The sequence below is a fragment of the Myxine glutinosa genome, chromosome 4, assembly GCF_964187855.1.
Source record: "Myxine glutinosa chromosome 4, kmMyxGlut1.1, whole genome shotgun sequence".
Lineage (NCBI taxonomy): Eukaryota > Metazoa > Chordata > Myxini > Myxiniformes > Myxinidae > Myxine > Myxine glutinosa.
Window position 1 is genome coordinate 106,761,570 of NC_136264.1, and position 16,247 is coordinate 106,777,816.

Here is a 16,247-nt window from a genome sequence, read left to right on the forward strand (position 1 = left end):
TCTGCCTCGGATGGCACATTTGAGAGCGTATTCATTTATTTCACGTTTGCAAACTATGTTGGCGTTAAACTATGTTTTACAACTAATAAAAACGAATTTGCGATTCATTCGCTTTCCTGCGCGTTTGTGTACGCGATGGCGATTTCTTTACCAAACTCCGGAAGCCGTTCGCTTTGGACCAAACCATTGCATGTAAATAGAGGGGGGGGATTGTCACCACTCGCAAGCCGTTCGCTTTGGACCAAACCATTTCATGTAAATAGAGGGGGGGGATATAATTTTAGATATAGATATAGTACGGGCATGCCCTAGTAATAATAATAACGGTAATACTAATCTATATTATAAAAGGAGCTGTGTCTGTCTGTCTGTTTGTTTGTGGTGTTATAACTTGAGAATGGATTAACGGATTTCAATAAATCCAACTACAGTGGATTCGGGTAACTCCCGGGAGTGTTTGTGATCCAAAAAAATGTTTTATTTTTTATTATGGGTACATGGACACACGTGTCAAAACTGCAAATACCAACACCAATACCAAGTTGGTTATCCCTGCACGGAGTGCAGGATCTCCCAGGAATCCTTTTTTCCCCACATAGATTAGCCATTGCAGCAAAGATTGGTATTTCCGTCAGCAAAGCGACGGGTCTTATATTCTAGTAATATAGTAAATATAATCGTAACACTGCAATCACTTTGTCGTTATTGCAAAGTTTTGAGATTGAAGCAGTGTATGGTTGGTTCATTCTTGACTCGAAACATAGAGTAAACCAGTCTCAATGCAAAAAAAAAATAATACTTACATTATTTGCTAACTGGTATCCCCACCCAGGTCATACTATTGTTACGGGGTCCTCACCGATCCCCTGGTCTCGGTAAACCTCCGAACCCCGGGAGGAACCCCGGCAGAAAAATATATTACCCTGTGTTTAAAAATCAATCGTGAAACCACACCAATGATTATAAATGCACAAACTTGTATTATAAAGCACAAACTTGTATCCATATATATCTTATACTAGCAGAAGTACCCGGCATTGCCGGGTGGGGAGGGGGGGGGGGGAGGGGAACGGGGGGGAGGGGAGGGGAGGGGAACAGGGGGGAGGGGAGAAGAGTGGGATGGGGAGGGTGAGGGATGGGAGGGGGTGGGAGGGGGGAGAGGGGGGAGGGGGGAGGGGAGGAGGGGAGGGGGGAGGAGGGAGGGGGAGGGGAGGGGGGACCCGGCAGAAGTACCCGGCATTGCTGGGCGGGGGAGAAGAGGGGGGGAGGGGAGAAGGGTGGGGGAGGGGAGGGGGAAAAGGGAGGGGGAGGGGAGAACGGGAGGGGGGTAGGGTGGAGGGGGGAGGGGGGAGGGGGAAGGGGGAGGGGAGGGGGAGGGGGAAAGGGAGGGTGAGGGGGGAGGGGGAAAGGGAGGGGAGGGGGAGGGGGAAAGGGAGGGGGAGGGGGAGGGGGAAAAGGGAGGGGGAGGGGGAGGGGGAAAAGGGAGGGGGAGGGGGAAAATGGAGGGGGAGGGGAGAAGGGGAGGGGGGAGGGGGAGGGGAGAAGGGGAGGGGTAGGGTGGAGTGGGTAGGGTGGAGGGGGAAGGGAGGGGGGACGGAGGGGGGAGGGGGAAGGGGGAGGGAAGGGGATGGCCAGTCAACAATGACGTTGCAGTTCTCATGGTCGGAGAGCAGCACAACAATCGGACATAGTCCTGCATATTCGCAACAGCACGAAGCGGATTTTGGAGACTCACCGATCCTGTGACGTCCTCCAGTACCGGCGTTGCCGGGCGGGGGAAGGGAGATCCGTACATTCCCAACCCGTACATTCGCCCTCTCGACTCAAGCTCACTCGGACAAAAGCCTCGCACAAATTACACCGTGAAGGCCCAATGGTCATGTCTATGCCACAAATCACGGGCGCACTGAATTGAAAATATATAGAACGCTCATACTCCGTGAAAAGTGAAGCCGCCGTGTCGCCATCTTGGTTAGCACGACTCGACCAACTCGCTTCGCGGATCTCGTTTTGTGCGGCAAGAAACTGCTCCAATCGGTTACGGAAGGGTTGTGGAAAGACGTTTCACAGCTGTTTCAAAGACATTTAATTCATATCGCACAAAATCGATACAAAACACGATCGCATAAAAGGTGAAGTGACGTGTGACGGGATGGAACATCACGTGATCGCTCTGAGCGAATCAGTCTGGCGGCGGGAATGGAACATCACGTGATCGCTCTGAGCGAATGAGCGAGCTGCTCTGGAACCGGCTGAGATTAGCGGGTACTTCGCTGAAATGCGCTGAGGTAAATATGAATAAAAAATATGGATCATCAAATATTTTGAGTTCGGCCATGTTCGTCCCACGCTCAATGGCCATGTCTATGTCAAATATCAAGCACGTAAGCCTCTCCGTTTAGGAGTCTATCGGTAACATTACACACACACACACACACACACACACACACACACACACACACACACACACACACACACACACACACACACACACACACACACACACACACACACACACACACACACACACACACACACACACACACACACAAACTGTGTTTTATATATATAAATAAATAAAATCAAGTGACTCACGGCTCTGCCAGCCAATGAACGGACACTCCTCAATGTCTCTATGACTTTTCCCAAGGCGAATGGGATTCGCTCCAGCGGTCGATGGAACGAAATCCGTTTGAAGCCCGAATCTCGCTCTCCCGCCGATATACGAAGCGTGTACAGTGGGCAAGGGTGCTCTTCCCACCAAACTGTACAACGGCGCCCTCCAGAGACGCACCTCCACCGCTCCCTCATCAAACCGCAATGTAATTGGAGACGAAGCGGTCTCACCCACTTATCCCCGACAGACGGTAGGATGTTGGGGAGAAGACTACACGAAGCAAACCTTCACAGGTCCGAAGCACGGGGTTCAAGATGGCTGACGGCTCTGGCTTGAGCCGACGCGTCGAGGCAAGGATTCGTCGGAATCTCAGCGCCCCAAATCTGTCTACGCAGATTTCTCCACTCCAGCGAATATTCGTATCGCCGGATGTCCCTTCCAGGAACTCACAATCCCCTCGTGTCGGTAGACCTGGCTCGTTACGGAGCGCTGACGTCACCGTCTTCCCCGACTTTTCACGCGCTTCTTCCTCCTCACCTCATTGTCTTCTCATCTTCCGGCTCGGTGTCCTGTATCATTTAAAGTTAGCCTTTTTAACTTTAAATAATCGTTCCTGAATAATAAGCCGTTTGAAGATAATAATAGTACAAAATATCAGCACTACGTCAAGTGGGTGAAAACCACAATAACGGAAGTCACGAATCCATAACACTATCCTCCAACTAAAGTATCAAACAAGTCCGGCTATGCCGATGTTAGACTTTCGGTCTTGTTTTAATATAAACCCAAAGACTCAGACTCTACGTCAACACTCTTGTGGACTCACTAAATCACATGCCCACACTTGTGGTCTCACTGACTCATACGCTCACACACACAGCACAGACAGATTTTCAACTTTTGCATACTATCCGACTCACACTCACACACTTGAGGATTCACCGATTCCAGCTCACATATTTGCGGAATCCCTGGCTTACACGTTTGGATTCAGTGAAAAAAACTTTTGCAGACAATCAGACTCACACACACACTCTTGTGGATTCACAGACTCACACGAGCACATTATCGTGGATTCACCGACTCACACGAGCACACTTATGCGCACTCCCTAACGAATACACACACTTTTGAGGATACACCGATTCCCGCTCACGTTTGCGGAATCCCTGGCTTACACTTGTGGATTCACGGAAAAACTTTTGCAGACTATCCGACTCACACTCGCACACTTTTGCGTACTCCTTAACAAATACGCACCCTTTTGAGGATTCACTGATTCCCACTCACATGTTTGCGGAATCCCTAGCTTACACTTGTGGATTCAGTGAAAAAACTTTTGCAGACTATCAGACTCACACTCACACACTCTTGTGGATTCACAGACTCACACAAGCACATCATCTTGGATTCACAGACTCACACGAGCACACTTTTGCGCACTCCATAACGAATACGCACACTTTTGAGGATACACTGATTCCCGCTCACATGTTTGCGGAATCCCTGGCTTACACTTGTGAATTCACAGAAAACCTTTTGCAGACTATTCGACCCACACACACACTTTTGAGGATTCACTGATTCCTGCTCACATATTTACGGATTCCCTGGCTTACACTTTTGGATTCACTGAAAAACTTTTGCAGACTATCCGACTCGCACTCGCACACTTTTGCCACTCCCTAACAAATACGCACACTTTTGAGGATTCACTGATTCCCGCTCACATGTTTGCGGAATCCCTGGCTTACACTTTTGGATTCACTGAAAAACTTTTGCAGACTATCCGACTCACACTCACACACTTTTGAGGATTCACCGATTCCCACTCACATGTTTGCGGAATCCCTAGCTTACACTTGTGGAATCCTGAAAAAACTTTTGCAGACTATCCGACTCACACTCTCACACTCTTGCGCATTCACCGACTCACACTCGCACACTCTTGTGGATTCACCGACTCACACTCGCACACTCTTGTGGATTCACCGACTCACACTCGCACACTTTTGCGGACTCCTGACACATACTCGCACACTTTTGCAGACTATTGACTCACACTTGTACACTCTTACAGATTCACCGACTCACACTCGCACACTCTTGTGGATTCACCGACTCACACTCGCACACTTTTGCAGACTCCTGACCCACACTCGCACACTTTTGCAGACTATCCGACTCAGTCACACCCACACACTTTTACGGACTCACCGACTCACACACGCACACTTTTACGGACTCACCGACTCACACACGCACACTTTTACGGACTCACCGACACACTCGCACACTTTTGTAGACTATCCGACTCAGTCACACCCACACACTTTTACGGACTCACCGACTCACACACGGACACTTTTACGGACTCACCGACTCACACTCGCACACTTTTACGGACTAACCGACACACGCACACCTTTGCGGATTCACCGACTCATACTCGCACACTTTTGCGGACTCACCGACTCATACTCGCACACTTTTGCGGACTCACCGACTCATACTCGCACACTTTTGCGGACTCACCGACACACTCGCACACGTTTACGGACTCCCTGACCCATACTGATACTCGCACACTTTTGCAGTCTATCCGACTCACAGTCACACTCGCACACTTTCGCAGGTTCCAGACTCACAGGTACAGAGCGATGAAATAAAAGGTGCGTTTGAATAATGAATTTGTATCTGCACCATAGGCATAACACCTCCCAGTTAAACATCGTCATTTAAGAAAAGTTTTATGAGAGAGTAGTATCACATATTATAAACACACAAAGAACACCAATAATAAGCTTCACGCGATGATTGAGAAGCACAACTTTGTTATAATCCCTTCTTGTTATTAGATCGGAAATTATTGTTGTCATTTTACCGGCATGAGGGAAGCAGACGAGATCCAAAAACCAGGCGGGGCCACTTTAAAAATCGCGAGATTTCCGTGGCTCTCGCGGTCTCTCGCGGCCACCGTACCAGTGTGCTCATTTGCACAGTGACCGGCTTGGTATGTACGGCGTTGTCTTTCAATGGCCTCTTCGTCAAAACAAGACTTCCTGTCAGTTAATCAATCCTTATATATCACCGTACATAATTAATTATGTGTTTGAAGAAAGTCTCAACAATAAATAAGCTGCGGCAAAATAACATTATAAATAGCTGGAGTATAAATATCTATCCTTGATATCCTGATAGGCCTATGTGTTGCTAATTCCGATATTTCTGCTCACAGATTTTCCAGGGCGTGGACTCAAAGTAGGGAACACCCCTGAAGTCAGTCAACATGTAGAAATCAGAGCTCCGAGGTTTTTTTTTTTGGTTTTTTTAATACAAGATCGAGGCTCGTGTAAGACAAGAGCTAACATTAATCACAAAAAGACAAACTGACACATTAAACATATGATAAAGGGAGAGGGAGACAACATGGAGAGCAGGGACATCGGGAGATCTGTGGGAGGGAGAGGGCTTGGGGGAGGAGGCACGGGAAGGGAGAGGTTAAAAAAAACAACACATGGACACTGCTAGGACTTCCAGGAAAGAAGTGGGTATTTAGAAAAAGTGGATCTGGGGTGAATTAACGGGGGTAGAAAAGATCAAGGTGTTGGATGGTACAGATCACTGCCTTGTGACCAAGTACAGATCACTGCCTTGAGGGACTCCAGCCTGGACAGGAAGAGGAGATTAGAGAAACCCATTCAGGGCCACACGTTGACTACGACAGGAGAGGAAGTCCACGAGCCATTCGTGTAGATTTTCATGGATACCATAAGAGGAGAGTTTGGTGAGCAGATTGTGGTGCCAGACCGTATTGAAGGCACGAGAACAGAATCAAAGTCATGGGAGAAACAGGAGATTAAAAAGATGATCAGACACCAGATGATGAGCCCAGACATGACGAGCCCAGACCACCAGAGAAAAAGAAACGAATGTTGTCACAAGTGTTCACTCCACAAGTAAAAGCACTGGAGCTATCCAGAGGAAGCATTGGAGTTATAAAGAAAGAAGCCAAAGATTTCTGCACTTAAACATTTCATCAAGAGTATTGAATACCCTTCATCGAGAGGACCCACTGCATTGATTAAAAGGTGTATTTCCCAGTGCTTTGGAATCTTGTTCCATGGTTCTACTTAACAAAATCATGCGTAGCAATTATGTAACATCCAGTTGGAAGAATCCATAATTGCAACAGCCTTGTACTTTAGAACCTGAGGAGGATGGATGAAACCTACCAGATCAAATTTTATAATGGTGTTCAGGTACCAAAAAGCATATTACAGGCACTTAGCATATAAACATCACCAGGATTCACAGATGAGAATGAGGAAGTTACTTATAGTCCAGTCAATCTGTAATTTGACCTCAAACAAATTGCAAAAGAAATACTTTTTTGATAAACATGCTTAGTAGTATTGCCTTAATGATATATCAAAAGTCTAGAAAAGTCTAGAGTGCGGAAACAGTTTTAAAAACGAAATAAATTTGACGGATTTTGCGTGCTACTTTTCAGCAGAGGTCAGATACAAAATAGTTTGAAATCTAAGGAAATTTGGTTTTCAAGCTATGCTAATGCAACATTTTTAATACTTTGTGGCATAACAATTATCATGAATACAGTATATCAAATTCATGCGAAATGGATCAATTTATGAACGTCAGTCTAACAAAATAAAAAATCTATGGAAGGTCATACTCGGCACAATCTGTATTTGTTGATGTGATAAGTATGTTGCTTGTTTGGAACTTTCCTCTCTCCCTCTCTCTGCCCCACCTCTCTCCCTCTATCAACCCCACCTCTCTCCCTTTGGTGTTAGGGATTACCCCGTTTAATGTGTTTTCTTTAATAAAAAGGAAAGAATAAAGATATTTAATCTTAACCTTTTTTAAATTCAAACTAAATATACGTGGAATTATTTCTGTTCTATCTTTTTTTTTACAGGTTTGCCTGACATGGAATTGTGTATCTATCTATAATTCCAGTAATCTCTGTGTGTATGTTTGTATGTATGTATGTATGTATGTATGTATGTATGTATGTATGTTTGTATGTTTGTCTGTGACCGCTGTTTCTCGACAACTACCGGTCCGATATACTTGAAACTTGCCAGGTATATTGCTGGGGACCCGAGGATGTGCCTTTTCAAGGTTTCATATTAATCGGAGAAGTAGTTACCGAGCTATGTCCAAAAAACGATTCAACCAATCAGAGAGCAGCGAGCTATCACGTGTGCCGAACGTGGCGAACAGACTCTGCCTCGGACGGCACATTTGAGAGCGTATTCATTTATTTCACGTTGGAAAACTATGTTGCCGTTAAACTATGTTTTAAAACTAATTAAAACTAATTTGCGATTCATCGTAACTGCGATTTGCGACCTTCCGGACAGTGAAGACTTCACTTCCGGCAGCCAATCACAGAACGCTTTGTTGCATAGGCGTGGCCGATGTGAGAGCGAGCCGAGCGCGTGCGCCATTACGGTTCGTAATTCGATTTCTTCCGGAGAAAATAATAATTTCTCGATTTCTTATGCGCATTATTTCTCCCAATTCAGTCAGAGCGAAGGGCGGAAGCGAAGAGCGTTGTTTTTTTTGTTTACGGGCGTACGGGCGGGGTAGAGCGTACGGGTAGCGTTTTTTTTTTTTTTTGGCAAGGAACGGGCACCCACGTACGGGCATGCCCTAGTAATATGCAAAGACACAACGAGAGATGGTGATATAACTGTCCATCTCGGAACAAAAGGCAGCCAAGGTATTAACCAGGCCAGCAGTCAACGTGGAGACACTCTACAGAGCTCACCAGGTGACTTGGTGCACCAAGAATGTCGTCGCAAATATTGCAACCCCAACGTTATTAAACGTGACATTGGTAAGATTGGAACAAAAACAATTGACTCAAGAACACTGCGCTCCACTGAACCACACTTTCTTTTCAGTGAAAACTGTTTATTTTGTGGAAAATATGCAAAACATTCAAGAAAGAAAAGGGGATTGGATGTTTATCCAGTTCGCACCAAAGACTTTCAAGAAACTATTGAGGCTATTTGCAAACAGCGTGCTGATGATTGGGGGGAGAAAGTTCGAGGCCGAGTTGAGTTTGCCCAGGATCTTCATGCTGTCGATGCCATTTATCACCAGTCTTGTAATGTCAACTTCAGAACGAGGAAAGATGTCCCACGGGCACACCAGGTTCAATACAAAACCAGTAAACAGTTCTATGGGAGACCTGTAAATTCTGATCAGAGTTCAGCATTTCTCAAGGTCATTGAGTATTTGGCCAAGAATGATGATGAACAAATAACAGTAAACGATCTTGTGGAAAAAATGAGTCATTTCAGTGGAAATGATGCATACAGTGCTGTGTACATGAAAAAGAAACTGCTTGAACATTTTGGAAACTCTATCATCGTCACAGAAATAAATGGAAAACCAAATGTTGTCACCTTCAGAAATACAGCTTCATCTATTCTGCAGGGGTTTTATCAGCGTCCACAAAAGCAGGATACAAATTCAGAAAAGATGAGTCTCATAGAAACTGCAGCCAAACTCATTAAAAGTGACATCAAATCCATGACTACATCAAAATGTGCATATCCTTCACCATGTGACCTTTCTTCTGTCAATGATAACATTTCATATGTCCCTGAAACATTACAGTTACTGCTAAAAACATTATTTAGTGAGAAAAACCCAAATGTGAAGATTGCATCAGTAGGACAAGCTATTGTCCAGGCCACACGCTGTGGCTCTAATAAACCAGACCATGAAGAGGATGCCAATAAGCTGATGTCTTCAGTTTGCTTTAATGTTGATGGTGAATGAACACTATGGGAGGGCTGTACCTGAACCGAGTCCCTGAACTCTAACTCTGCGAACTGCGCTGCTGAGCTGTATCAAAGTCAAGCTGTCAACTTGGAACAGAACTCGGATATTTTCATCACTTGAAATGAAGTAATTGCAATATTTTGCAAGTGTGTGCGGTAGGAATGTGCATGAAGTGGTTAGCACATGATAGCACATTTCTCTTTGTGAGTTTCAAAGCAAAATGTTACTGTAATCTGTAACTGTTGCCTCTAACTCTGCTAGCCGTGAGCACGGGTCTCGTGGTGCGGCTAGCTCTGGGTTAACTCTAATTGGCAGTGGCTGTTGTTTGTTTGTGTGCTCCTTCCATGTACTTTTATATATGTATTTTTCTATTGCTTTGAGAAATATTACCTTATATAATTTGGTGTGCTCCCATGTCCTTCGAAAAGGGGTTCTTTCTGCTTTTGGTAGAATAATAAATGTTTCCGTTTGAACCACTGCGTGAAGAAAACATTAGCACTTATTCTTATTCAAACACGGAAAGAGGCTTTTAAAACGGCCGACTTCGTGACGTTACGAACAAATTTTTGTTCCAAGTAAATTGATTATTATCTTTCCACCCAAGTACATCAATAACGGTAAACACTCGCCCTTTGTGGGATTTACTTCCCTGAGATTGCCGCGAATGGTGAAACCATGAATACTTACACTGGGGTTATGGGGAAAAGGGTGAGAGTTTTATGGTGCACAAAACAAGTATTTTGACTGAAAAATCTTACTTTTACTGATAATCTTAATAAGAAAACAAGAAGACGTCATGCAGAGCATGATACTTGCAAAATCCACCCCTCCCCCCCCAAAAAAGTTGCCATGGATACATTAAATTGTCCATTTCATTAAGATTCAATTGACGATCTCAATCAAAGCTTGGGTCAATCACATTAATATTGATGATTTTTCAGATGAAATTTGATGATATGAGAAGTTTGACCTTTTGACATCAAAAATTGTTGGTTTCCTAATTCAGTGAGGCAATATGCAATTGCTGTTTAATTTTCAAAGCAATCAGATGAAAATTGACGGTTTTACAGATGAAAATTGATGATTTTTGAGGTTTCACCTTTTGACCTTGAAAAATAGTTGGTTTCCCAATTTAGTGACAATATGCAAATGATATTCAATTTTCAAGTCAATTGGATGAAAAATAACAATTTTAGAAATTTGACCTCTGTGAGCATATAGCTTGGATGGAGGCCATGCTTCTGCCACACTATCAATTTACATACATTCAATTCTAGCTATTGGATGAGCCTCGATTATGATCAAAATAAATTTGCAAACTTGTTTTTGTTTTTAAAATTTTTTTGTGTGTGCAAGAACGAGGCTCGTGTAAGAGCTAACATTAATCACAAAAAGACAAACTGACACATAAAACATATGCTAAAGGGAGCGGGAGACAAGATGGGGAGTGAGAAGGAAGCACACAAGCACAACATTTGAGAGCAGGGACATCGGGAGATCTGTGGGAGGGAGAGGGCTTGGGAGGAGGAGGCATGGGAAGGTGGGAGAGGTATAAAACATATGGACACTGCTATGACTTCCAGGAAAGAAGTTGGTATTTCAAAAAAGTGGATCTGAGGTGAATTAACGGGGGTAGAAAAGATCAAGGTGTTGGATGGGGGAAGACAAGAGATAGTGATGAACAGCTGTTATAAAGACCTGGAGGGATGAGTGGGATTGAAGAGAGTGAGGGAGTTTGTTCCAGAGGCAGAAGAAAAGTGGAATGAAAGAGTTGAGGTGAATAGAGAGTCTTTATTTTGGCAATTTCACCAGAAGAGGGTTTCTGGCAGATCTTGTGCGACCTTTAGGAATATTTGGGGGACAAAGCACAGACAGCTGGGGGAGCAAGGCCGGAGAGGAGTTGGTAGAAGACAGAAAGACCACCAACCTGCCTGCGGTGAGAGTGAAAGGCCCTCGAAGTTAGCTTCATCGCAGGAGATTCCGGTTTCAACAGCCTGAAGCCGAGATAGGTGTGAGGCAGGAGCACCAGCTCAGAGGGGAGAACGATTCCATTGAGCTGCGGATGAAAGCCTTGTATGTGGTGAGGAGCTTAGGTGTGCCAAGGAAGGACTTCACACGACAGGATGCCCAGTCGGCGACTGGCTTTGCAGGCCAGCTTGGAGATGTGGTTTTCCCAGGAAAGATCATGGCAGATAGTGAGACCCAAAATCTTGAGTGACAGAACTTCTTGGAGAGGATTGTTCAGAAAGTAGATGGGAGGGTTGTCCAGTCGGTCGTTTCGGAGAGACATCGTGAGTGTGTGACATTTGTCAGGATTGAAAGACATGTTCCTCTTGTTTGCCCAGTCTGTGATTTTGTCCAGGTCTGCAGAGAGTGAGGAGGTTGCAGACTGCCGATCTGAGGGATGAGGTATGGAGTGGCAGAGAGTGGAGTCATCAGCAAAGAGATAGAGAGGATTTTCCAGAGTCGGAGCGATCATTAATGAAGACCAGAAATAGCACAGGGCCCAGAACACTGCCTTGGGGAACTCCAGCCTGAACAGGAAGGGGAGATGAGTGAAATCCATTCAGGGCCACACGTTGCTACGACCGGCGAGGGGCGGGGTGACAGACCGTATCGAAGACACTTGATCTGTCAAGGGAGACAGCTCTGATTTTCTGTTTGGCATTGAGGACCTCCATCCATTGTTGAAACAGCAGGAGCAGCATGTCCAGAGTAGAATGACCTGGTCTGAATCCAAATTGATGATCCGAGATCAAGCCATTGGAGAAGAGGAAGGATTTGAAACTTATCTGCATTCCAAGCCTATCTGGAACCTGGCCCATCCGAACCGAGTGTTTGCTATACCCTACACTTAAAAATCGAGTTTCACCACTACCTTTTATAATGATACCAACTAAGCTTTAATTTGCAAACATTGTAAAATATCTTCAACCATAGATGTGCATGTTGCCCTTCGTATCCGAAGAAGGTCGATCCCGTGAAACATGCAAACTTCCCTGTGAATCTATATTATAATAGCCGTAGGTGATTCTGTTGGACGTCTGTCCGGGGGTGTGGCTTAGTCGGTTTGCAGAGTAGCTCCACCCATAGCTCCACCCATTCTTGGAGAGGCTTCATGTAAACAAATATCCACCATTTTATTACCTCGAATGGCTTTGAGGCCTGTTTAGTTAGGCCCATGCTGTCTTTTTCACTCACACAGGTTTATTTCAATTCTAATTCGATATATCATTTCATTTTTAACAATCGCTAACATAGTTTTAGACTCGGTTGAAAAAAAACGGGAAGAGAATCCCAAGAAAGTTTCCGTTTATAGAACGAAATGAATTCTCAAAGGCCTGTAAACTAAAGCCCATTCATTGAGAGTCACCCTCACGATTTTATCGAATTCACCATCTGATTTAATTTTTATCGATGGTTTTAGACTCGGTGTCAGAAATAATTGAGAACATTCACGCAAACACGGGAAATTGCCGAGATATATTTATAAAAATCGCGCCACGATGATACACGAAAATACACCGCCTAAAATAACATTCAGAGAAAATGTCGACATATATTAAAAATTCGCTTTTTCTTTTCCGTTAACATTTATTACTTTTACCTTTTATGAGAGTCGGCACAAAAACGACATGTATATCTTCGTTCTTTCTTATTTCATTCAACATTATTATCCGGAAGTAAAATATGTTTCAGGAAATTACCGAGAGATATTTCTTCGTTTTTATTTCATTAGTTACGAGCAGAAGTACCCAGCGTTTCCGGGCGGGGGAGGGGGGAAGTGCACGTACACTTTAAACATGTATATACATGTGGGATGTGGGATGTGGGATATATACATGTGGGACGTTGTGTGTGTGTGTGTGTGTGTGTGTGTGTGTGTGTGTGTGTGTGTGTGTGTGTGTGTGTGTGTGTGTGTGTGTGTGTGTGTGTGTGTGTGTATATATATATATATATATGTGTGTGTCTATATGTGTGTGGGTGTGTGTGTGTGTATATATGTGTGTGTGTGTATATGTGTGTGTGTGGGTGTACATGTGTGTGTGGGTGTGTGTGTGTGTGTGTGTGTGTGTGTGTGTGTCTGTGAATAAGAGAGAGACAAAATTGTGAGGAACAGAAATGAAAAAACGAGATGTGTGTGTGTGTGTGTGTGTGTGTGTGTGTGTGTGTATATATGTGTGTGGGTGTGCGTGTGTGTATGTGTGTGTATATATGTGTGTGGTTGTACGTGTGTTTGTGTGTGTATATGTGTGTATGTGGGTGTGGGTGTGCACGCACATGCATTCACATGTTATCAGAAGTAAATACATTGTGGAGATTACATCATTTGTGCATCTGATAAATTGCCAGTAACAATTTTGTGAAACTGAATGTGCAGGTGCAGCATCCAACTCAATATGTCGAAATGTCTCACACGTCCATGCCCGTGGGATTCCCACGGGTGACCCCAGGGCCGATTGGAGCAGAGAGTGAGGGCCGATTGGAGCGGAGAGTGAGGGACGATTGGAGCGGAGAGTGAGGGCCGATTGGAGCGGAGAGGAGTGTGAGGAGGTATTGGAGAGGGGTGTGAGGAGGTATTGGAGAGGAGTGTGAGGAGGTATTGGAGAGGAGTGTGAGGAGGTATTGGAGAGGAGTGTGAGGGGTTGGAGAGGGGTGTGAGGACTTGGAGAGGAGTGTGAGGGGTTGGAGAGGAGTGTGAGGGGTTGGAGAGGAGTGTGAGGGGTTGGTGAGGAGTGTGAGGGGTTGGCGAGGAGTGTGAGGTATTGGAGAGGAGTGCTAGGAGGGATTGGAGAGGAGTGTGAGGGGTTGTAGAGGAGTGTGAGGAGGTATTGGAGAGGAGTGCGAGGAGGTATTGGAGAGAAGTGCTAGGAGGGATTGGAGAGGAGTGTGAGGAGGTATTGGTGAGGAGGTATTGGAGAGGAGTGCGAGGATGTATTGGAGAGGAGTGCGAGGTGGTATTGGAGAGGAGTGTGAGGAGGTATTGGATGGGAGTGTGAGGAGGTATTGGAGAGGAGTGTGAGGAGGTATTGGAGAGGAGTGTGAGGAGGTATTGGAGAGGAGTGTGAGGAGGTATTGGAGAGGAGTGTGAGGAGGTGTTGGAGAGGAGTGTGAGGAGGTGTTGGAGAGGAGCGAGGGGTTGGAGAGTGAGGAGCGATTGGAGAGGAGAGTGAGGAGCGATTGGAGTGGAGAGTGAGGCGCGATTGGAGAGGCAAGTGAGGTGCGATTGGAGGGGAGTATGAGGAATTGAAGACGAGTGTGAGGGATTTGAGAGGAGTGTGAGGGATTGGAGAGGAGTGTGAGGGATTGGAGAGGAGTGTGAGGGGTTCCAGAGGAGTGTGAGGGATTGGATAGGAGTGTGAGGAGGTATTGGAGAGGAGTGTGGGGAGGTATTGGAGAGGAGTGTGAGGAGGTATTGGAGAGGAGTGTGAGGAGGTATTGGAGAGGAGTGTGAGGAGGTATTGGAGAGGAGTGTGAGGAGGTATTGGAGAGGAGTGTGAGGAGGTATTGGAGAGGAGTGTGAGGTGGTATTGGAGAGGAGTGTGAGGAGGTATTGGAGAGGAGTGTGAGGAGGTATTGGAGAGGCATGTGAGGAGGTATTGGAGAGGAGTGTGCGGAGGTATTGGAGAGGAGTGTGAGGAGGTATTGGAGAGGAGTGTGAGGAGGAGTGGGATTGGAGAGGAGTGTGAGGAGGAGTGGGATTGGAGATGCGTTAGGGTGGAGAGAGGAGAGTGTCAGGTGGAGAGGAGTGAGGGGTCACATATTATGTGAAATAAATAAATTGTGTTCATTCCACTGATGAATTGCCAGTAACCATTTTGTAAAAATGAATGTGCAGCATCGAACTCAATATGTCGAAATGTCACACACGTCCATGCCCGTGGGATTCCCACGGTTGACCCCACTATATTTCTTCGTTTTTATTTCATTCAACATTATTATCCGGAAGTAAAGGTTCACATGTTCATTTCACGTGTGCAAAAACAAACTCCATTTCACATGTGCATGGACATGAAACACAGACGGGAAATTGCTGATATTTCGTTCGAAGCAATTATACACCACCCAAATAAAATATTTCACCGATACACCGAGCGAATTTCAGCGAATTTCAGCGAATTTCACCGAGTTTCAGGAAATTACCCAGAGATATTTCTTCGTTTTTATTTCATTAGTTACTAGCAGAAGTACCCAGCGTTGCCGGGCGCGGGAGGGGGGAAGGGCACGTACACTTTAAACATGTATATACATGTGGGATGTGGGATATATACATGTGGGACGTGTGTGTGTGTGTGTGTGTGTGTGTGTGTGTGTGTGTGTGTGTGTGCGCGCGCGCGCGTGCATATGTGTGTGTGTGTGTGTGTGTGTGCGTGCATATATGTGTGTGTGTGTATATATATATCTGTGTGTGTGTGTGTGTGTGTATGTGTATGTGTATATATTGTTGTGGATTTGAGAATGGTGTTGTAGTTTTTATTATCGTTGCAAGTGTAATGAAATTGTTGTAAATATCACCCTCCTTCCTCCAGTTGTTGTGTATAAAGGTCAAAAGGTCGTTCCCGTAGTTATTTCATATACCACACGTAGCCAATCATATATCCTTCTATACAGTTATCTCATTATTCTATGTAGGTTAAGGCCTTGTCTTCCATTAATTAACACTCCATTGCACCGAATTCAAATAGAGTAGATTCCCTGCACATCCCCCCTTTCGTCAATTGCCAACTGCACTGGGCGGTTTGCTACATTCTGCCGCTGCTGTGGGGTTGTGGTTGTTTTTCGCTGCAAGACTCCATTAGCCACG

The 16,247-nt window shown here is 45.2% G+C and overlaps 2 protein-coding genes across 8 annotated transcripts in view; one reads left to right on the forward strand and one right to left on the reverse strand.

Annotated features, from left to right (window-relative positions):
• The window catches only part of LOC137425066 (uncharacterized), a 769,181-nt gene extending 763,575 nt beyond the window's left edge, over positions 1-5,606 (reverse strand). For 3 of the 5 annotated variants that reach the window (XM_078776254.1, XM_078776250.1, XM_078776255.1), the window contains exon 1: positions 5,502-5,606. The gene's annotated coding sequence lies outside the window, so the exon portion shown is untranslated. Of the gene's footprint in view, positions 1-2,595; positions 3,187-5,265; positions 5,317-5,501 lie in introns of those variants that run through there. The other 2 variants (XM_078776252.1, XM_078776253.1) reach the window with 2 other exon arrangements.
• SLC29A3 (solute carrier family 29 member 3) overlaps positions 5,575-16,247 on the forward strand; it is a 139,954-nt gene continuing 129,281 nt past the window's right edge. For 2 of the 3 annotated variants that reach the window (XM_078776260.1, XM_078776261.1), the window contains exon 1: positions 8,310-8,486. The gene's annotated coding sequence lies outside the window, so the exon portion shown is untranslated. Of the gene's footprint in view, positions 5,631-8,309; positions 8,487-16,247 lie in introns of those variants that run through there. The other variant, XM_078776258.1, reaches the window with a different exon arrangement.